The sequence below is a fragment of the Molothrus aeneus genome, chromosome 10 (genome assembly GCF_037042795.1).
Source record: "Molothrus aeneus isolate 106 chromosome 10, BPBGC_Maene_1.0, whole genome shotgun sequence".
NCBI lineage: Eukaryota > Metazoa > Chordata > Aves > Passeriformes > Icteridae > Molothrus > Molothrus aeneus.
This window is the reverse complement of record NC_089655.1, coordinates 15,478,568-15,500,232: the sequence shown is the minus strand read 5'-3', so window position 1 is coordinate 15,500,232 and position 21,665 is coordinate 15,478,568. Positions and strand designations below refer to the sequence as shown.

The following is a 21,665-nucleotide window of genomic DNA, read 5'->3' as shown; positions in this document are numbered from 1 at the left end:
ATACTTGTAAAACACCAGTTGCCTCTAGGTCCCTTTGACTTACATTAGACCATAGGCTTCTTTGTGCCCAAGACTCGTTTTAATCTCCTAATTCAAGTACTATTTGAAATAATTCTCACACAAGCCCTAGAGATGACTCTTCTGTGCTACTTCTGTTTTGATATTAACCTGCCCATCTCCAGGCACAGACCACTCTGTGAAGCAGCACAAGAGGTGAACCACACAACGACTGTATTGGTAGGCACGAAAGTTCATTTTACATCACTGAGAATCTCATATTTGGAACTCAGAAATTGTTCATCTTGCTAATGAGCAGGGGCAAGCTCCAGGGAAAATATCACGAACTCAGATGTGTTGCTTGAGGCGCCTGGAAAGTGGCGTTTCTCTTAAGCAGTGTTTTCCAACCAGATTTTACTTTGTGGCTCTCTGGGAGATGGTTTTAGGCAACACCTTATGGTTTCCCTGAAAGTGTCTGACAGCAAAGAAGCAGAGTTTTTATCTGTATGAAGGAGTGCAACAGTTTGGGGAAGATTTTAAGGATGATTCAACTTTGAGATAGCTTCTGTCAAAAATGTTGGGTAAGCTTCAGACTAATTAGAAACTTCCCTTCCCCTTTCGTTGAAATCACAGAATATTTTGATTTGGAAGGGACCCATAAGGCTCATTGAGTCCAAATCTTAAGTCAGTGCTCACCAGGTGAATGTAAATTGTTTTCCATTGGTTCTCATACCTGGATGACACTGATGCCTTTCTCCTGCAACTTTAACTTTGGTTTAATGAAAGAAAAGTGAATACTGAATGTATGGAAGGAGTTCTGATCAGTGAAGGAAAGCCACAATCATTGTATATCTAGGTAGGTAACTCAGATGTTATTTGAAGGTGATCCGTGTCAAAAGTCGATGTTTAAGGGTTCTTTTTGGAAAGCATCCCTTTCAGGAGGGACCTCATGAGAATAGTGGGGCTCTCCACACTGCTGGATCACACTTATCAGATGGGTTGCACAGGCTGGCTGAGAGTCATTGACGCCTCCCAACTCAGCCTCAGGCTGGTGTGTTTGCAGCAGTGGCCTGTTTATTGCCACTTGTTTTCTCACCCCCAAGCCTGGACATAGTCCTTGGTTTAGCTGTGTTAACAGTGTGGGAGCAGAAGATCCAGGCTGAAGCAGCCTCCTGGCACAGCCATTCCTGTGGGCTTGGGTGTTGCCATCAGGAGAGAAGAGTGCAAGGGGGTGAGGGTGGGAGTGCAAAGCCCAGGTGGTTGCTCATCAGATGTTGTCAGAGGCTTTTAAGGAGTAGCAATTCACATATCAGGCTTTCTTTGGTGAGGGATGAAATTCCCCAAACCAGAATGTTCACAAGTGAGGCAGCCCCAGCCCTATGGGCTGTCCCAACACGCTTGGGGAGGATAAGCACAGCGGAAAAGCCCAAGGAACTGCTGCCAAACGCCTGGGAAGATGCAGCCCACGGTGTCTGTTGTGTCTGAGATCTCTGTAAAGTCTCTCGCATCTTTCCTCAAGTTTAGTTTTCCAGTGGAGGCTGTTGCAGTAATGAGAATGTCTCCCATCTGCTCCTCACATGGCTTGGCACATTTAGCCAGAATATATATATATTTTTATTATGGGGTTAGCCAGTGGTAACCATGACAATTAGACTTATCACGCAGCAGTTTTTTTTCCCTCCTTGAGTCAGTTTGAAATGCTGACAATTAAATGGATACAGTACACTTTAGAGATCCATCAGTCTCTTTGTTGTCTTGACAACCAGAGTATATTTAGAAATGTAACAAGTACATGGAGTTCAATTGCACTTTTGCTAAAACATAGTTTTGTAGCTTGAGAATTTAATCTGTTGTTTGTAGATCCAGGTGCTTATTTGAGCTATGCCTGACTTTCTCTTTGGTCTCTCTGGGAAGCTCCAACATTGGCTGGTGGAAAGAAGGCCCTTGTCAAGTAGGGAGCAAACCTGCCCAGTGTGTGTGGCAGGGGCTTGGGTGAGGGGCTGGCAGCCACTTCCTCCTTGGGTACTGGATGTGCTGGGTGTTCCTGTGTACTTGTAGCTATTGATTTGTAGTGCCAGAGGAGCGTGTGTGGTTGTTGTCCCAGATGTTTGTCTCTGCAGATCCAGCTCAGCAAACAGGGCTGGAGAGCCATGAGCAGCATGTCCAAACACCCTCTCCAAGACGAGCTGCTGTCAGGGTTCAGTGGTGCTTTGGTACAGGAGGACAGTGCCATGCTGCATTGACAGTGGCAGACAGTGGCTCTCCTCCTGCCCCTGAGCTACCCAAGCAACTCTTGGCCATGGAAGCAATAGCAAGGACTGTTTCTCCATACAATTTCTTCTGTTTTGTCTTTGGTTTGATGGGGGCGTGTTTCTTTGGTTTTAACAGAATACTACTACTATTTTTTTTATTCCTTCCAGTTTGACTGGCAAAATTGAGTTTATGCTCTCCCTGCTGAGCTGGAATAGCAGTGTGTGGGCTAGCTGTCTGGAGCTATGGATTTTTAAGGCTGTATCCAGGACTGGAAGAGAAGGAGGGAATTACGATGGAGTGCAATTGTGGAGCTCTAAATAAGCCTGTCTCCCAGCACCCCTGTGCACACACTGGGTGATGGTGGGTGTGTGTGGAGTGTCTATGTAACTCCCTGCCCTTTCCCTTTTGAGCCAGGAGAGAGCTGTGGTTGGTGCAGGCCCCTGTGTGGGGGTGACAGCCATACCTGCAGGTGTGGTGACGTGCCAGCCCAGAAAAGCAGCTGGGATGTGTGGCCCCCATCTGCTGCCATCCTACAGCCCAAAGGCTGTGAGATAGGGGCTGGCACTACAGTGCCCTTGTTACACTCTTAGCACATCTTCAGATCCAAGTCTGGACATGTGTGGATCAGAGTACTTCCCTGGCTTGAGTGATAAATGAATAAAATTAAAGTCAGATGAGGAAATAGCTCAAATGTTCCCCACTGCCCCTCTACCTGGCTGACCCAGAGTTGTCCTGGTCAGGGCTGTACCTTCAGAAGACTCACAGGCTGAGGAGCTGCTAAAATGGACTTCTTTGTGGTGAGGTGTTGATGACCTTTCATAATTGGCACATCCCATGGCAGGGACCGGGGTGTTTGTGTATTTTCTGTAAAACATGAAGCAAGACTCCTCCATTTCTCTCTGTCTTAGGCTTGGCTGCTAATTGATTCTTGGCAATATAATTTGGTCAGGAGAACAGAAAAAACCCAAACAAAACAGAATTCTCCTTTATCAGCAAAGCTGTGACAAAGCAGCAGTCTGAATAGGAGACTGGTTGCAGCAGATGGAGTGGCCTTTTGCTGGAGGGAACCAGTTCATTTGGTGAGATGGTTTAAAGAAGACAATGGTGTGTCCATGGCATGGGTGTAGTGGTGTTCATCCCTGGGCAGAGATCTGTAAAACTGGTCAGGAGTGCTGCTCTGCTCCTGGGGAGTACAGCCAGGTTTGCCACTGGGATGGTTTATTACCAGGAGGTGAGGAAGGCTCCAGGGAGTGGAGTCCACCCTGAGGTCAGCTATTAGGGACAGCCAGCAAAAAGTATCTGTATTTCCTTGGCTGCACAGCATCTTGTCTATGCACTATAACCAAAATACTAATAAGGCTCAGAAGGAGGACAGAATGGCATGATTTTGCTTCCTTCTTCCCTGTGTTTCTTTTTCATTCATTACCTGTCAAATAATGTTGTTGATTTCTCAGTGTATATGCACAGCTCAGTTTAGGTTTTGTATTTTCTTTCTTCTCTCCATTTCACCAATTTCCCAATGAAAATCCCAAACCATAGTTATATTTCCACTCCAGCTCTGTTTGTGGACTGTTAACATGCTTTGTTCCAGTGTTTAATAGCTGCTGGGGTTTATTCTTAAAATATAACCACCAAAACCTAACAATCCTAATGACTATTCAAGAGAGCTTTAGACAAGTTATCCCAATCCATCTGACAAGGATAATGGTCTTCTATTAGAAGATACTTAGCTGGAGGTTGGATGAGCTGTAATGTTTATGGGTCTGCAGATCTGTAACCAGACAAACTCAGAATGACTCCTTAGTTTTCAGTGGAGCTGTATTTGTTTATTACAGCTGAGGCTTAGGCAGTACTTTGGATGCAAATTGCAACCTCTGTGAAGTTAAGAGGGGTTTTGATTTAGTTTCTGGAAGCAGTAATGTTCACAGAGAAGCAAAGAGCTGAGACCCACACAGCCTGAAGTCTGTAACTTTGGGTTGCTCCCTTTCACTTACTGTCAAGATCAGATTCCCTTGGCTGGGGCTGCTAATTAAAATGCAGCTTTTCTTAAACATCTCCTAAAGGCAGGCAAGAGAGAGTGGAAGTGCAGCCCGTGCAGGTTATGTATCTCCCTCCACTTTTTGCAGAAAATGCCAGTGCTTGGGTGGTTCTCTCTGACTTGTGGTTGGGCTCTTGACCTGGAGCTTGTGCTCTCAGCTCCAAAACTGCAAAGGCTCTATGCTGACTTATCTGGCTCTGATGTACAGAGAGCTGGGATCTCCTGTGCCCCAGCTTACCCGTGCCCATGCAGCAGTCAGGAGACATGGACCACTGCTCATCACCCTCACTGTGTGTGGCATAAGTGATTCACCATGCATTCATTTCTGGTCACATAAGGGGCATCAGTTTAAAGCAGGCTTGAGACATAGGTTAGTGTTAGCTATTTGAAGTCTGAAGTCTGAAAGCGACATCAAACAGGGAGTAGAAAATGTATCATGCACAGAAAAATCTCTGGGATTTGCTTCTCCCTTTAAAAAACAATAGTAATAAATTCCTAACTGTTTGCATATGCTGTCTCCTCTGTGGTCAGGACACCTGTCTGCTTCTTTGCTGATACTTGATACAGGCTTACAGTGCTTGCAAAAATGTTAACGTGAATTTTTTGTCATGGCAAATATGAAAAGAATATCCAGTGTCTGTGTGGGCAGGTTCTCAGCAGATTTTTCTCTGCTTTTTGCACTTCGGTGTGGATCTGAAGCAACTGCTGAAATTCTGCTGCCCTTCCTTCACCACAGACCAGGAGGGCAAAGCTGCTGCCCTGGCAGTCCTGGTTCTCCTGAGCAAGACAGCTGATGGTGGGGCTAATAAGTTTTAGCCTGACTTCATTAAAAAAGCAATACATGCAACTGGCTAGAAGTGTCTCCCCTTCTCTTTAATGACTTTTGATCCTTGGCTGATCTCAGGAAAATAGGGGTGAGGATGCAGTTAGGAGGGGCTGGGGGTCACCTGGTGACACCAGGAGCATGGTGGGCTGGGAGACCAGGGGTATGTCGAGGTGAACCTTTTGCTAGTTGTCACTAGTACCTTTTAAACTTGCTCATTTCTTCTCCAGGACTGAGATTAAAGGAAATAGAAAACATCAGAGTAAGCTTGGATGTCAATAAGCTGGAAGTATTAAAGACTGCTGGTTGAAAAAAGCTTGTGGTAACTTGAAAAAACTCTGTTTTCTCTTTAATTGGGTGTCTTTGGAGGCACCCAGAAAGGAAACCAGGGCTGAAGGTGGAGGTAGGGTTTGGGTTGTTCCACCCTGATTTTTTTTTCACAATGGCTGTGTGTTTAATGCATCCCATCTCTGCTTTGGTGCTCCTTGATGCTCGCATGGCAGAGCCAGTCCTGTGGGAGTGACTCATGCCTGGCCTTGAGCGGTGGCTGAGGCTTGGGAAGAAGAGGCCCTTTAAGCATGAGAGGCAGAAGGGAGTCTGGTCAGGCTTTCAAAGGGACTTTGTTACCTGCAGCCCTTACGTCAGTGCCTTTCACCAGCTCTGCAGTGATTTAAAACAAGTAGCTTCTCTTACAAATAAACCTCAGCTACCCCAACACTTGCTCAGATGTAATCTGTGCTGCCAACGAGTGAAAAACCCCTATATGGGTCAAAACAGGGACAGACTGACACATTACTTGTGTCAGAGGAGAGGGAAAAAGGCTGTGGTCTGCTCTGTACAGGAGGGCAGCTGGCCTTGCATGCCCTTTTGGGGCTGTTTTCTTGGCGAGGCATTACAGCCAGCTTGATTTACTTTCTGCTTTTACAGTGAGCAAAACATTGATTCTGACCTTTCTGTTTGCACCCACAGAAGTCCCTCGGAAGTGCCTGTCTGTACGTCTGACTGGGTGCCTGACGGGGCTGCCTTGCTTCCAGGTGAGGAATGGATCAGCTCCCAGAGCTTTTGCCAGCCGCTGAGTTTAGGGACAGTGGGAAGACCTCAGTACCATGTTGGGTCCTCAACAGCTGATGGGCTCCAAAGCCTGGGATGGTGGGATGCCAGCCTGCCCAGGAAGCTTGAGGTGGTTTTACTGTTTCTGGGTCCAAATTTGGAATTAGCAAACATGCAGGCCCTCCTGCAGATTGGGAGTGTTGCCTGGGAACAATTGCTTGGTGCTGTGGGTTGTGTTGCTTTGACTTCTTCTTTGAACAGAGCTTTCCTGCTTGTGGACCTGAACTCATTCCCCATCCATGATGTGGCTCTGTGCAGGCTGTGGATGTTCCCAGCTGGTGATGGAGGGCTGGCTGCATTGTTAGCTGAGTCTAACTGTGTTTTACTGGACAAATAGAAATTAATGTGAGGAGCAAATTAATTCATTCTTCAGAATTCCAAATTCTGTCAAATTCACTGGAGGTATTTAGCTGTGACTTAAGGATCACGGTGATGAACCAGCCCACAGTATTGGAGGAGTCCCTTGCTGGATTATGTGTAGGACACAAACTGTCCTTTGTGCCCATGCCATGATAGAATGGTTTGGTTGCAGGGCAGCACCAGTGTCAGGGCAGTGGGTCTGTCCTCAAGCCTCTCTCAGTTGTGCTGCCCCAGGAGACAGAAAGGTGCTGGAGGTGCTGCCAAGTCATGGCAACGGGGGGAAGGAAGCAGCTTGTGCAGCCCTGCTGAGAAGCAGAGAATGAGAGACCAACTACCCTGGTGGTTGTGACCAGTGGAGCTTCTTTGTTTGCCACGATGTTACCTGACTTTAGGAGCATGAGACGGGCCAAAATCAGGAGCAGTGAATCTTCACTCTGTTGTGTCACTGAATTTAATTGCACTCTCATTCTTCTCTTTTGATACACAATGTACGTCCCTGCTTTCTGCCTTTACCCTCTTCTTGAGTCTAATTTTTGTGGTTTTTTGGGTTTTTTTTGTGGGTAAATTATGTCTAGGTAGAGATGAGATTTCAGTATCCTGTTTACTGCAAACAGTTGCTGCCATTAATAAATGCTGACAGACAAAGACAGACCAGGGATTAATAAGTAGAGGACAGGAGATTAATAGCAAGAGCACAGAATCTGGTTCAAGGCCTGATCTTCCCAGTTGCTGGGCTATGGAAGATTAATGGTAGCTCTTCTGCTAGTCTCACTCTTTCTGTGGTGGCTCTTCTGGCTAGGTTTAATAAACCATCCCAGTGGGTTGTTATAAATATGAAATCTAGGAAGAAGCCCATTGTTAAATTAACTTAAGATGTCCTTATGTTAACTAAATGAGACAGTATTAGTTTTGTTTTCTAGTCAGCACTTGAACAACAACATCAATGCATTTGTGAGTGGTGAAGTCAGATTTTCAAGTGCTTACAACTCCTCTCAAGACAAAAACATATCATGAAATGTATTTTGTGGAGCAAGCTGTGTCTGACAAATTGGTTTTTTACTCTGTGTCCTGTGCAAGAGATTGATTTCTCTTCTCTTGACTGGGTTTTCAGCTTCATTTCTGTGAAAAATTGGGCTCTTTACCTGTTGCATCTGGTCTCTCATTAGGTTTAGTGTGAGATTAGATCATTGCAAGAAAACACCAGCTTTGCAAAGAGCATTCCTGGTTAAATTTGTGGGAGAACTGAACATGGGACTGCATCACAGCAAGTTTTATTGTGATAGAAGGCTGTGGGCTGTTCAGGGGATCCTATATAGACAGTCAGCTTCCAACTCTTTCTTTTTAGACTGGAACTGTTGATTTAAGCATTCCTGTAGTCTTTTGACCTCTGCCCTCAGGTATTTAGCACAGTCTCTGCAAAGATGATCCCCAGCCCTTGGTGCATAAGGTCACAGTGATGTATAGGTATGTGTATGGCTGTTGGGAAGGAAGCAGCTGTGTCCCTGTAACAATGAGTGTGATGCAGCTGGGACTAAGATCAGAACTGCATGCAGCAATAGCTGAATTTCTTTTCCGGGGAAGAAAGCCTATGCACTGCCTTGGTGGCCCTGTAACAAAGCTTTTCCCCTCTTGTCTGCTCTTGCATGCAGTGCCCTTGGCTTTTCAGAAGTTAATTGATTTGTCTATATTATGAGTCTCTCTTTAATTTTATTTGTGTAAAGAAGAACACACGCTAATCTTTCTCCAGAGAAATGTTTTGCATTGCTCCTCTTTGAACGTTGGCCCTGGGTCTGCTGCTTTTTAATGAGTCTTTAACTACACAGCTATGGTTCCCACACGCTCCAGCCTTGACACACACATACTTGTACACCCACGTGCCTGCTCCCAGCTGAACCGAGCCTGCCCGGTCCTCTCGCCCGCTTTGGGATTTGTGTGCAAGGCAGCACCTCCCTGGGAAGCCCTGCGTGTGAGAGGGGGCTTTATACCTACACAGGGAGATAGACCAAGCCTCACACGAGCTGTCCTGTGAGTTGGAAGGGCTGTGACCTCTTTACCACCCTGTCCTCCCACCCTCTGGCTTGTTTAACGTGCATCTCCAGGAGCGTGGATTCCTGTGGGCTGCGCTGCCTGTGGCGAGGACCCGAGCGAGCGCCGAGCACCCGATGCTGAATTGCTGTCTGGAATGCCACTGGCTGCCAGATCCTTGATAGCTTGTTTTTAATGAAGATTCCTCCTGTAATTCCTAGAATATCTTGCAGTGCAAAAAAAATGAGCGGTGTGTGTATTTTGCTGTGGGCTGAATTTTTTCCTGCTCTTCACAGTTCCCTCCATGAACAGAGAGGAGGAGGAGGAGGGGGAAGCAGCTGACTGCTTTTTTTTGTTGTTGTTTTTGTTTTTCTACTTGACTTCTGTGAAATATGTGGCGATCAATCGCTCGCGACTAACAAAATGTTTTTGTTTCTCTTTGCAAAAGCATATGGGAACTGCAGGAAAAGCATATGGGCGTTTTTAGGAAAACATATTGGTGAATGGACAAATTATAGCAGTGCCAATATGTTTTGGATGTCTGGCTAGACCACTACTACTGCCACACTTGCTGGCATGCAGACACATCCACAAGATTTCCAGCGTGTGAGGGGTGTGTAGCTGCTCCTGGGGAAAGGCAGGCTGGGCTGGATCGAGCTCCCGCTGAAACAGTGCTGTGATCCATCTTTGGGGTGTGTGACAGCCTCATCATGTCCTGGAGAAGGCTCTGGGCTCATGTTTATGGCAGTGTATCCATTCTGTCAGGAGACAGAGCCCAGAGATCCACTTGCAGCTGGCTGCAAGCAGTGATAATGGTAACCATTTTTCTTTCCAAAGCACTGGACTGCGGTCCTCATAACACCTGAGCTTCTTGCAAACAGCTAGGCAGCCTCTGGTTTTCCTCTGCTGCTCTAGCAAGATCTTTGTGGTAGCTTGGGCTGTTATTTTTGATTTCTCCATTGAGTAGTTTGCTTTTCAGGAAATGCAGAACATTGACAGTATTGTTTCTGGTCCCACTCCTGTTTGCCCTGGTACTGGTGATCCAGAGAAAGGCATCCATAAGCAGGGAGTTAAGTTGTCTAGGCTGGTGGGCTCTGGTGTCTCACCGCATCCCTGCAGTGGGAGCTGCCCTGCTGTGGACCTCTGTCCATGATGTCCTTGGTAGCTCCAAGGATGGGGCAGCCCTTCCTGCCCACCCCAGCAGTGAGGGAGGGCTGCCTCTGTCTGGGACGGGCGTGGCTGGGCTGCAGAAGGGGGCCAAACACATGGCTGAAAACTGGGAAGATGAGCAAGATGCACATCTGGGCAGTCATTTGGACCTTGTGTGGTTCATCTTGGTTATGAACTGGCACTCAGATATTCTGAGTGGTAATTCGGCACCTTTTAGTGCTCTCCCTCTTTGCCAGCTTCAGGATGATTTGCTAGAGAGTAATTTTACATTATTTAATGTAGCCACTTTCCTTATAGCTCTTTTGTTCTGTGAAACAATTCCTTATTTTATTATGCAAACAGTACATTAAGATCCTTGTGGGCCTAAGTTCCCAACAGTGCTTGAGATGACGGCAGAGAAGTAGGTTATTTCAGAAATCATGATTCTCTCCTCTAGAAGCTTTCTTGGAGTTCTGCTTTAACTGCTTTTGATATTCTACGTGCTTAAAAAAAAAGGCTAAAAAAAATTCAGTACTTCCTAAATGTTATAGAGCTCAAAAAATACACTGTATGCCTTGTCACAATATTTAATACAGAGTGCTATTTACAGTAATGAATCAAAATGTCAGTTTTTAAAATATGAACTGTCAAAGTGTTCCTACTTCGCAGAAAACTTTGATATGACAGTTTGTTAATCATATGACTATTACATCAAATGTGTCTAAGAGTACTTTTGCTCGACAAAGTCTTTTTTTATTCTTATCCCCTCCCTTTTCCCTGTTAATTCTGGCAGGGTTGTTTGACTGAATGCACTCTGATTAGAGGCCAGAAGAATCCAGAGCTGAATGCTTTTGTTTATGGACAGAAGGGATGTGTCAGTGCCTGTGTTCTTGCTGGTCATGGTCACCTAATCTTAGGTACAGCCTGGTTTGGATCATGTCTCCCTTGTGAGCATGCTGGAGTGGTGCTGATGCCTCTGGGGTAACTGCATTTGGGCAGCTGGGCTAAAACTGTCTCTTGAGTAATAAAAAGCTGGCTTGTACTGTAGCATTTCTAATCCCTGCAGCTTTAGCATGAGAGCACAAGTAAAATAAAGATCTCAAGGCTGCCTGTGCATCCTCAGTGAACTGGAGGGCTGGTGGGGCAGGGCTGGTGCTGCTTCTTGAGCACAAGGCAGGGACCTGGGGATGCCAAGGTCCTCTCCCCAGTGCCTTTGATTATTCTGGACCCAGGTCAAGGAGTGGGCTTGGGCTCTGATTTCCCTTCCATTAATTTAGACCAGAATGCTTTGCTTTTTAAAATTCTTTTGTTTGCTTATCTGCAAAATGGGAGTAATTAATTGATATTAGTTAACTCACAAGTCTCCTTAAAGCCGATTAGTCAAACAACTGCACTTCTGGTGAAGACAGGGGAGAGCTTATGTAGATAATCGTGCTTTAGAAAACAGGCTGTGGAAGGAGCAGAGGGCTCAGCATGCTAATGTGAGGAGTGGAGGCCAGAGAGGAGTCCCAGGTGTAGCAGAGTCATGTACCTCTGCCCAGAATGTCTTTGTGCCACATTGCCTTAGGCTTCAGACGGATTCTTGCTGCTTGTTAAAACTCTCAGTTACCATTGCGTAGGTCTTACAAGTGCAATATTTCTGAGTTGGAGTTGGCCCAGCACAGCTATGGGAATAGGAGGAGTCTAAAAAGGCAAAAGCTGTGTGTCAGCAGTCCAGAAAAGAGGAGTGTGGGCAGTGCAAGACAGTAAATCTTAGAATCAAAAAATCATGGAAAGGTTTGGGTTGGAAGGGAACTTTGAAGAAGATCCTTTAGTTTGAATTCCCCTGTGATGGGCAGGGACACCTTCCACTAGATCAGGTTTTTCCAAGCCCTGTCCAACCTGGTTTTGAACATTTCCAGGAATGGTGCATCCATAGTTTCTCTGGGCAATTCCTTCTGGTGTCTTACTGTAAAAAAATGATTTCTCAGGCCAAATCAGATGGTCTTGATTGTGGGTGTTTCTGGGGGCCTAATTAACTTGGAATTTCAGCTGGGCATGTCTCTTAAATAACAACCTCAACACTTGCACTAATGTTACTGAAGAGATGATAAGGAGCTGTTTTCAGGGGTGTAATCACATATTTAAGTGCACTTTTGAGCAGCACATCAGTGAGCTCTGGTGTGTGGAAGGCCCAGGTAAAGGTACTGCACAAATCTGAAGTCTGATGTGCTGAGGCCCACTGGTTCTCACCACTGGAAGGAGATTGGGAAAGTGAGGGCAGTGCTGTAGCATTTGTCACATTCATATCCTGCCGATAGAGGAGGTGAGGAAAAAGCAAAGGGGAAGAAAATGGGGGAAGGAGGTGCTGGTGAGTGATGTGATGACAGCAGGAGAGGCTTTGCTGGCGGTGGTACCAGCCTGCTGAGGATCACCTGAGAGAAGCTGTTGGGTGAACCAGTCCCAAAAGGGCTCTTACACAAACACGGGGGCACAGAGGGGCTGCCAGCAGCAAGGGCCGCTGGTGTGTGAAGGCATCCCTTTTCAAACCATGTCTTTGTCACCTCCATCAGGCCAGTGCTGCTGCGTTTCCTCATCCCACAGAGGAACGTTGATTATTACTCAATTTTCATTTCAGACAAACCGCATTTTTAGTGCGACGATTTTTCTTTTATTATCGTTAGTGGAATGGGTGGAAAAGGAGCTCTAACAGATGTATGATTAGCAGGGCATGAAATTAAAAATGTTTGTGTACAAGGAAAAGGTTGTTTACTACCAAATTCCTCATTTGAAAATGAAGTGATACACAGACTGGCAGTGTGATTCTGCAGCAGCCCCCCTATCCTTTTCTGTCCCTCCCTCAGCAGCACTGGCTGAAAAGTAGCAATATTTTTAATATTACTTTTATTAAAAAAATAATAGCACAATTGAAAAGTCAGTACCTGCCTTTGGAGGCAGATTATTTAAAGAGGTTTTTCTCGTGCTCTGGCACTGATGGAGTCAATTCAAGAAAATATTTTGACTGATGTTTAAGCCCCACTGATTAGACCGAATTGAATATTTTATATCAAAATTCATTTGGGTGGAAAATAAGGTTCTGATTGAATAATTTTGAGTGTGGGCATGTACCTGGGTGAAAAGTATGTATTGCCAAAATGTTGAAAAATTCGTATTTCGAGTTGCTGCTGCTGCAGCATATGTGGAGGGGTGCAGATTAGTATGTAGTACTCAGTTCTTGCCCTATTTTGTGGGTCAGACTTGCAGTGGTTTTGCACAGGAATGATTTCAGACTCTGGTAGAAAGCCATCAGCTCTTAGATTTTTGTTTTAGAAGTGTGGGGGTTTATACCTGTAGAAAATATCTGTCCTTCCCCCTGGCCCCCATAATAATGAATTTTTTAAATTTTTAGTTTGAGAAAATGATCTTTTTTCTTAGGAGCTTTGCCTGTGATGTGCAATTCTCAAGTACAGCTGATCTTCCTTGATTTTTTTAAAATTATCATAGAATATGCTGAGTTGGAAGGGTGGATCAGGATCATCAGGTCCAAGTCCTGGCCCTGCACAGGACACCCCAAGAATCACACCATGCACCTGAGAGTGAATTTTAAAAGAACAAGGTTAAGAAGTGTGCATCAGAAACATTTCATTTGTGTTATTCTGCTGAGATAAGCCCGTTCTTACCTAGGACTGAACATTTCCCAGGTACTTTGAATTCTCATCTGTCTCATTCTTGTCCCCTAAAGCCTTTGTGGCCAAGGTCAAGGCTGACACTGGTTGAAGCCTATTGGGCTGCTCATGTGTGAGGTTTCACCTGGGTGAGTGTTTGCAGGACCCAGACCTGCAGCATCATCCTGATGGATTCTGCCTGCTGAGCCTGGATGGCATTGAGCAGAAAATAGGAAGAGGGCTAAGAGATTGTTCCTGCACTCTGGGAACAATTGAGACAGAAAATTGCTTCCAGGATTTCTTCACTTTTCCACAGAGAATAATCAGCCTGTGTAATTCTCTGCCACAGGAAATGCTGCCCGAATCTGTTACTTAAAGACAGCAAGCAAAGTTCAGATAGCAGCCTGAATACCAAAGGTGCTGCAGAGCAGGGACTGTCATTTACTCAGGCTTTTTTTTGGTGTAGTGGCATTTTTTTGTTGTTTATGTCATGGGATATCACAATGGTGCAATCAGTAGGACTGATAATTGAATAATGGCTTAGATAGCCAGCATGTTCTGGGTGCACATTTAGACTTTGGTGCCCTAAACAAGAGGACAAATTTGTATACTGAGCTTGTAAATGGAATATTGCTTAGCCTAGTGCTTGGATTCTACACCTGAGATTGTGGTGGAACTTAGAGCAATTCCAGTGAGCTGATGGGTGTCTGGTAATTTCAGTCCTTCTCTTGGCTTGTTTTAATCTTTGCTTCATAGATGTCAGCAAATCACTACTTCTGCACCTTTATTTGTTAATCTGGAGAAAGGGGAGGACTTTGGCTACTTTGCTGGGGTTTGTGTTATATTTCTAATAAGGTCTTTCAACCATGTGTTTTATTCCAACTTTTAGGGGAAATTATTTAGATTTTTTGAGTGAGAGTAGTTGTGGCCAAATCACTGCATGAGCATTATACCTGCTGGGTTCCAAAATTTGATTCCTAAATTTCCATTAATGGGTCATACTGGGCCAAAGGATATTGAACTGCTAGAATAGAAAGGAATAAAACAGAATGGAGTTGGTGTTTGGTTATGGGCTCTGGATGTCATTGTTCCTGACTGTTCATCTGGCTAATGTTTGCTTTTGTGTAGTATTTGTCTGTGTCTGTGCTTCTGTGCACATGGGGAAAAGGAGGACAAATATCACTGGGGTGGATTAGCATTAAAAAATAGTTAACTGATCAAAGCCATAAAGCTTGTCCAAGTGAATTCTTCAGAGAAATAGTTTTGAATTTCCCAAGCAGCCGCGGGCCATGGAAGCGAAGCACTATCATTCAGAGATGCAAAAAATCCCCTTCTGTTGGAGTGTTGGACCTATTTGTTCCCTTTTAGGAGGGAATTCAGAATGTTTTCTTAATTTTCTTCTGAACAGCTCACTGCTATCCATCATGAGCCTTTGCCAGCTCTGCTCCCCCTCAGTTTTAACCCTCCACTGAGATCTCTATATCCATACTTGAAATTTTGGATGCTTTTTGGCTCTGTGTGCTTTGCTCTTACAGACCACACCTTGTCTCTGAGCTCAAAATGTTGTAAAAGAGGGGCTAAATATTGTCCTCAGTGCCTTGGTGGAGGTGACAGGGAAGGTGGGATGCAGATGGAGAGTGATGCCTGGAAAGGTTTTCCACACTTCCTGAAGGGGATGCCTGGGAGCCCTGTTCCTGGTGCCATGTTCTGTCTTTTTACTGGTGCTGCCCCAGCAGGAGCACCAGCCCCACCAGGTCTGCAGAGCAGGTGGGACAAAGCAGGAGGGAATTTCCTTTGTCTCACACGGAGGAAAGTTGTTTGACTGCTCAAAGTTATTGAAGTCTCATACTGAAGGTTAAGCAACCAGCCTCTGGGAATTGGGCACATAAATTTGCTTTATGCTTATGAAAGTCTCTTTCACAGTGTTTTGCTTTTTTGCTTCTGCTTAAGATGTAGAAAAGAATGAAGTGCTGGTGTATGGTCCATACACAGGGTATTTGGATGGCACGGTCATTAATAGGAATGAAAATTATACTGTGGTGTTTCAGAGCTTGCCAAGGAAAAAAAGAAAGGAAAAACTCTCAGAAGACACAAAATGCTTTGTAGCTGGAAGTGCCTGTTGCCCTGCAAGGTCTCAGCTGTCCTTTTCAGTCCCAGTCTTCTATTATTGAAAATATTTTTCTGCCTAATACCTACTAGCTTTTTAATACTGCTTAATTGTATGCATGCCCCCCCAGAAGAAAGCCACACATTTTTCTGCCTTTGGAAATGTTCAGCTTTAGGGCCCCCAGGGAGGGTGTTAATGGCTGTGTCCCGGCTGCCTTTCAGGCAGAGAATTCCACTTTTACTTTCTTTCTGAAATTGGGAGTTTCATTCTCCAGAAAACCGAATTTTCATATAACCACATTTAAAGTGTGTGTGTATATATATAAAAATTATTATCTTTAATCCTGAGTCCTAAGTATATTCTGGTAGAAATTGAGGTCATCTTTGTAACAGGTGGGCAGTGCATGGAGAGCAAAGATGTGTCTGAGGGACAGGACTGCAGCTTTGGAGAGGGATTAGATGTTTGCACAAGTGTGGGCATGGCATTCATGTGTTCCTGTGTGCCATGTACACACATCCTTGGTTTCTGTGGTAGAGCAGAGATGATTTACCCACATAGCAGGGCCATTTGCTAGGGAGAAGTCACCAGTGTTGTGTTCCTGAAGCAATAGAGAGGTGCATCCATATACAGGATAGTGCAAAGTAAAAGGGAAGCTCATCCTTCTCCAAGGTTGTAATTTGGCCTCTGGTATAGGCCACATCCTATGCTCAGATGGGAGCAGTGCTCAGCTGTTGATAACATGAGGAGGAATTGAATCTGAAGCCCAGGGCCCTTCTGCACAGGGAAACCATTGCAAAACAAAGCCAGGGTGTGAATTTAAAGTGCAATAGCTGTTCCAGGCATGCTTCTCATGTGGGCAGTCTTATTCTGCTCTGAGAGGGCCTTTGTGCAGTTCTGCTTCATCCAGTGCCAAAGGCTCTCTGAGTGCAGAAAGAAGAATGCCCACACAGGGAGTGGATAGCTTTTCCAGGCTATTTCACCAAGCTGAAGAGTCCCAGGAGATGCCATGTTTTCATGTCCCCATGAATGTTGCAGGAGCCTACCCTTCATTCAGCTCCCTCTCCACTCAAGCTTTCACAGGAGAGCCTTGTGATGGGTGTCTTCTGGACCCTGCCAGGTGCAGTGTGCATCACTCATTTACTTGAATTTTTGGGGCTGATCCCTGAGGACCTTGGTCTTGTCTGGGCGTTCCTGGTGTTGCAGTTTGGCATTCTCCATCAGGGCCATCACCCCCTGTGGTGTGTCCAGGCTGCTGAAAAGAACTCCTGTGAGATTGTGCCTATGTTCATCTGTTGTTCCTTTTCCTTTGAAATTGCCAAGCAAACCTGTGCACTGGGTATGATCGTTGTCTGAACACTGTTGAACAGGGAAAAAAAAAGCCCATCTGTTCTACAAAGAGGCAGTGTAAAGAGCAGGCTCTGTGACTAAATAAATTCACATCTGTTTAGCAGAACCATCAAATGGCGAGCAGAGGGGGCCTAATGTGAATCACATGTTGAAACCACAAGTATGAGTGAGATGAGCTGCAAAAGAGAGAGCCTGGAAGTGTTGATCCATGTGAGCAACTGTTGGTTTCTCTCCTTATTCTTTGCCTCTACCAGTTTCCTGAGCTAATGATGCAGAATAAAAAACTCAGGGATGTGCACATGTCTGTGCATACTTATGTGTGTAAGTTTGTATTCATCCAATGATTAATTAACCTTCCTACATTATTTGATCATGACTTCAATTGGAAGGGCTCTGGGTGATGGGGAAGCTGCCGAGGAGGGACAGTGGGGCTGCCATGAAGAGAGCAGGTGAAGCTGTTTCCTAGTGGAGGTGCTTCACAAAAAAATTGCCCTGGGGTATCTTGTTTTAAAAAGGAGCTTGACTTGGAAGTGATTCCTTGTGATGATGTCTCCATCAGTGTCATCTTAAGGAACCTGATGGAGCAATCTAGAAGCTTCAAAGGGTAAGTTATGCCTTCACATGCTCAAGCTAATTTCAAAATAGGTATCTGTGTACCAGTCCTAACAGACTGCATCTTTCCATGGATCAATGGACTTTGTTGCTTAGATTTTCCCCTTAGTGTTTTAAGCCCTGCAGAAACAAAGGGCAGCTCAGGTTTCTTTATTGGTTGCATTTGCAGTTTATTTTTCTTTTGTGCCAAGAACATATCAATACAATTTCAAAACGCTATATTTTGTGACTTGAGGCAGCAATTTCTAACTTAAAAACAAGAAGGCTTTGGGGAGGTACACACAGCTCAGGTGCTTTAGTGAAGGTTATTTGACTGGTCTCCATAGCCCCTTAGTGCCCATGCAGAGAAGCAAGCATCTTCTGTCCCTCAGGATCTCATGAAAAGAAACGCACAGTGATTTTAGTCTCAATTGTGGTTTCTTGATGCTGCCTTGCCTTTTGTCCTAGATATTTTGCAGCAAACGAGGCCAAACTTGCAGAAACAAAGAGTGGTGGAAGATAGGCTGTTAGACCTGATTTGCTCAGATCCTGCTCTCCTGCAGCTCAGGCTGCTCTCTGTAGCTGACAGGGAGCTGTGTACAGCTCACCTGGGATGTGAGCGCTGCAGGAGCTGCTGGAGGTAATGAAGCACTTAAGGGCTGATGTGTTGAAGGTCCCCAAGGAATGATTAAGGTGTTGGCAGCTGTGTTACTTGGAAAGAGAAATACGTGCATTACACAGCAGAGGCATGCTGAAATGCCTTTCAGATGCTTGGTTGTGTGTGGGAACATGCTTTGCCTCAGACCTGAGAGACAGTGGTAGCAACTATTGAAGGGCATTTGATAAATGGAGCTGTGTGTGCTCTTACCAGCTGCAGGACCCAGCTGCCTGCCCTAGCACAGCTCCCAAGTTTGCCAGCAGTGGTTAAAATGCAGCAGCATATAAAAATCTTTGGGGATATTAGAAGTTTTGTTCTTCCCTCTAAAAGTACCCTCTGCTCATGATTAATTTCTTCTCTTCCATCACTCCCTGCCAGTCTTTTGGGAGAAAGTGCAATGAAGGTAAAAGAGAATCAGAATATTTTCCTGGAGACTGTCAGATTTGAGCTGTTCCACATCTAGGGAACTGATGTGACCAGTCTAGTATGAAAACTCTTTAGTCACAACAGAACTTCCTACTGATTTTTGGAAAGGGGAACAAATGATTAATTTGGATGGTCAAAAACAGAAGGCAGCAAAGCAATAGTGGTGGAGCAACTGGGGTGGGCTTTTTAGCAGGATGAGCTTGTTTAGCAAACTCACAAGGCTGGTGTGGATGCCTGGCTGGGTTGACTTCATTGCTGGTAGTATGGTTTGAACCAGCTGGGGAATTATCTCCCAGAGCTTTGCATATCACTGTTCTTGAATGAATGGACACTGAGTTAAAAGGGAAGAGCAGCAGTTTCTTGGGCTGGTGCTTAGTGCTTTTATGAGTTTCAAAGTAGAATTGAAAATCGAATTTCAAGCACTTGTCTTCTGTCATGAGTTTCTATTCAGAGCAGAACTAATGCTCTATGGATACTAAACCAGAGCTTTATCTTCATGCACTCCACAGTGTCACGATCAGCTTTGCCTTTGCTTTTAATATTCCCCTTCAGCCATTTTCCTGTGCTTTAAGAACATCCCTTCACCCCTCCCTTTGAACAGGTGTCTTCTTAATGAGCTGTATGTCATATGTTTATTGCAAATAGCATTGGGGTAGCTAACACCACCTTGTGACCTACCCTTCTATCCATGTAGCCATGGCACGGTGAAGCTCCTCCAGCTTAGGCACCATCTCAAAATATGCCTTTTATTCTTCTTTATTTCTTGACAAAAGGATGTGGAGCAGGCAGTGAACACCCAGTCAAATATGAGTCCACTGTGTGCTGTGGTTGTCAATAAAGTACACTGCATATAGAGCTGCTTCAGGAGGAGCCTGGACTGTAGACTGAGTTATTGCTCACCTTTCCTCACTACTGCTGAGGCTATTATCCAGTCTTGAGTCTACCAGTTGAAATGGGATATTGAAGAGGTGGAAAGAGTCCAGAGGAAGGTCAGTCAGGGGCTGAGAGCACATGGCCTACAAGATTAGGCTGGGAGAGCTTTGGCTTCTGTTTCTGGTGGAAAGGAGGCAAAAGAGTGATCCAATGGCAGCCTGTGACAACTGCCAGGGGCCTTCTGAACAAGTCAGAGCCAAATGCTTCTGTCCAGATGGCCAAATAAAGTGCTGTGAACATGCATAATGGATTGGGAGATTCAGCTGGAGAGCTGGAAAAGCATTTTCTTTGGGAAAATAGTGTAACACTAGTACAAGTCACCAGGTAGCAAGGGATTCTTCATTTTGGAGGTTTTCCAGGACAAAGCCACAGCAAGCCTTACCTAAAGTTGGTGATAATTTAGTCTCCTGCTAAAAGCAGAACTTGGTAGCCTGCAGAGATCCTCTGTCTTTCCTGGCAGTACTGCAGGCTTTCAGCTTCTTTAAGGAAGAAGCAATTTAAACCTTTATTTTTGCTTTGTGTTGCAGAAGGGAGACAAGAAGACAGTGCTTGTGTGTTGCTGATGTCAAGTCACCTGTTGTCATGAAACTCAAGAGAAATGTAGTCTTTTTCCTGACTGTTTATACAAAGAATTTTGTGCACTTCGTTTCTTACAGTTTTCATACACTCAAATATCTTGCTTCCTTTAGCAATCTCTCTGCAACATCAATTTCCAGTCATCTGGCAGCTATCACTCTTCTGTGTTTTAAGATACAGGATTTGTCATAGGAGAAAGGATTATTTGCAAAGTGCTATAACCTGAGCTACCACAACCAAGACACAGCTTGGTGCAAGGCTCAGGAAAAAGTCATCCAGGGATTTGTGGTGCCTGAAGCTGTGACTTCCAGGATGGCTTGGATCTGAGGGAGGAAAAGTTAAGTGGATCAGGGTTGAGGAAGAGAATCTGGGGTTAAAGATTTTGATCCTGGACACTGTTCCTGCCCATTAATTGGTTTAATTGCTTGCTAGGCAGTACAGTGTCAAAGTCTGGATTCTACTGCCATCTCCATGAGCTGTCACAAGGTTATGGTGGTGACAGACCCACACATGCTTCCTTCCTGAGTGGGGCCTGTGCTGTGCCTGTGTTCTGAGCTGCAGCTCCTTTTCCATTCACAGAAATCCTCTTGATGGCTTGGGGGTCAGACTGCCAGTAGCAGATGTGTGTTCTTCCAGGTGAGGCAGCATCTGACTCTTCCTGCAATCACAGCTGTTTTAGAGGAGGAGTGAAGTGCAGGGAGCCCCATCATAAATACAACCCCCTCCTACACCCAGCCTTGCTGGGTAGGACGTCAAACTCAGCACTGATTCCTTGTTCCCTCTATCAGTTTCCCACTGAGCTCAGATCCCTGCTGTTTCTCCCCAGGCTGAGCCACACACACTGCTCTGCAGAGCTAATACAATTATCTGTGTGTCAATATGCTGCCATGGTCCCATTTGGTCCCACTGGGGTCTTGTTGATATCTCACAGCTGAGCTACATGTTAGTTCTGCACAATTCCTCCTTGTTTACAGCCAGCATCAGCATCCAAAGTACCTGAGCTTGTTCCAACAGCCTTAACCTTGCCAGTTCTTGTTGTCCTGTTATCTTTTCACTTAAGTGGGACTCTTGATATGCCTGATTTCAGTACATCTCCATCAGTTGGGAAGTCCAGTCCCTTAATAATTTTATTTGATGGATAAGCTCTGTGTTGCTTGGCAATGCCTTGCTGAAGTAGGAAGCCAAGCACTGAGCTGTGCTATAGGCAAGACATTGAATACACAGAAGGAATAAAGGCAGTTTTTTTTTTGGCAGAGAGGTCTTGAAAATAAATTGTATGCAGGAAAATAATATTTGTGTAAGGTAGCTCATGATCTGAGATTCCCAGAATAACTTTTCTGCATCATTTCTGGTTTTGCTGTCTCTTTTAATAAATTTCTTCTCTTATTTTATATACAAATTTCTGAAACATCCATCTCAAACTTCTTTGTGGTACAGCAACATCCTCAAAAACATGTAGGTCAAGTTATCAGGGGAAGAGGCTATAACAATTGGAAGGAATCTGGCTGGCTCAGAGCTAACTCCTGGCTTCGGTCCTTAGGTTGAGGAATAAAATGTATTTGAGTAAGCCAGCAGGTCTGCCTCCTCTGTTACAATTGCCTTGGGGTTTGTTGTGACCACAAGTAGCT

General features: G+C 45.0%; 1 protein-coding gene across 3 annotated transcripts in view; it reads left to right on the top strand.

Annotated features, from left to right (window-relative positions):
• The window catches only part of LPP (LIM domain containing preferred translocation partner in lipoma), a 318,878-nt gene that overhangs the window by 86,941 nt on the left and 210,272 nt on the right, over nucleotides 1-21,665 (top strand). For all 3 annotated transcript variants that reach the window (XM_066556527.1, XM_066556528.1, XM_066556526.1), the window contains exon 4: nucleotides 6,081-6,145. The gene's annotated coding sequence lies outside the window, so the exon portion shown is untranslated. The remainder of the gene's footprint in view (nucleotides 1-6,080; nucleotides 6,146-21,665) is intronic.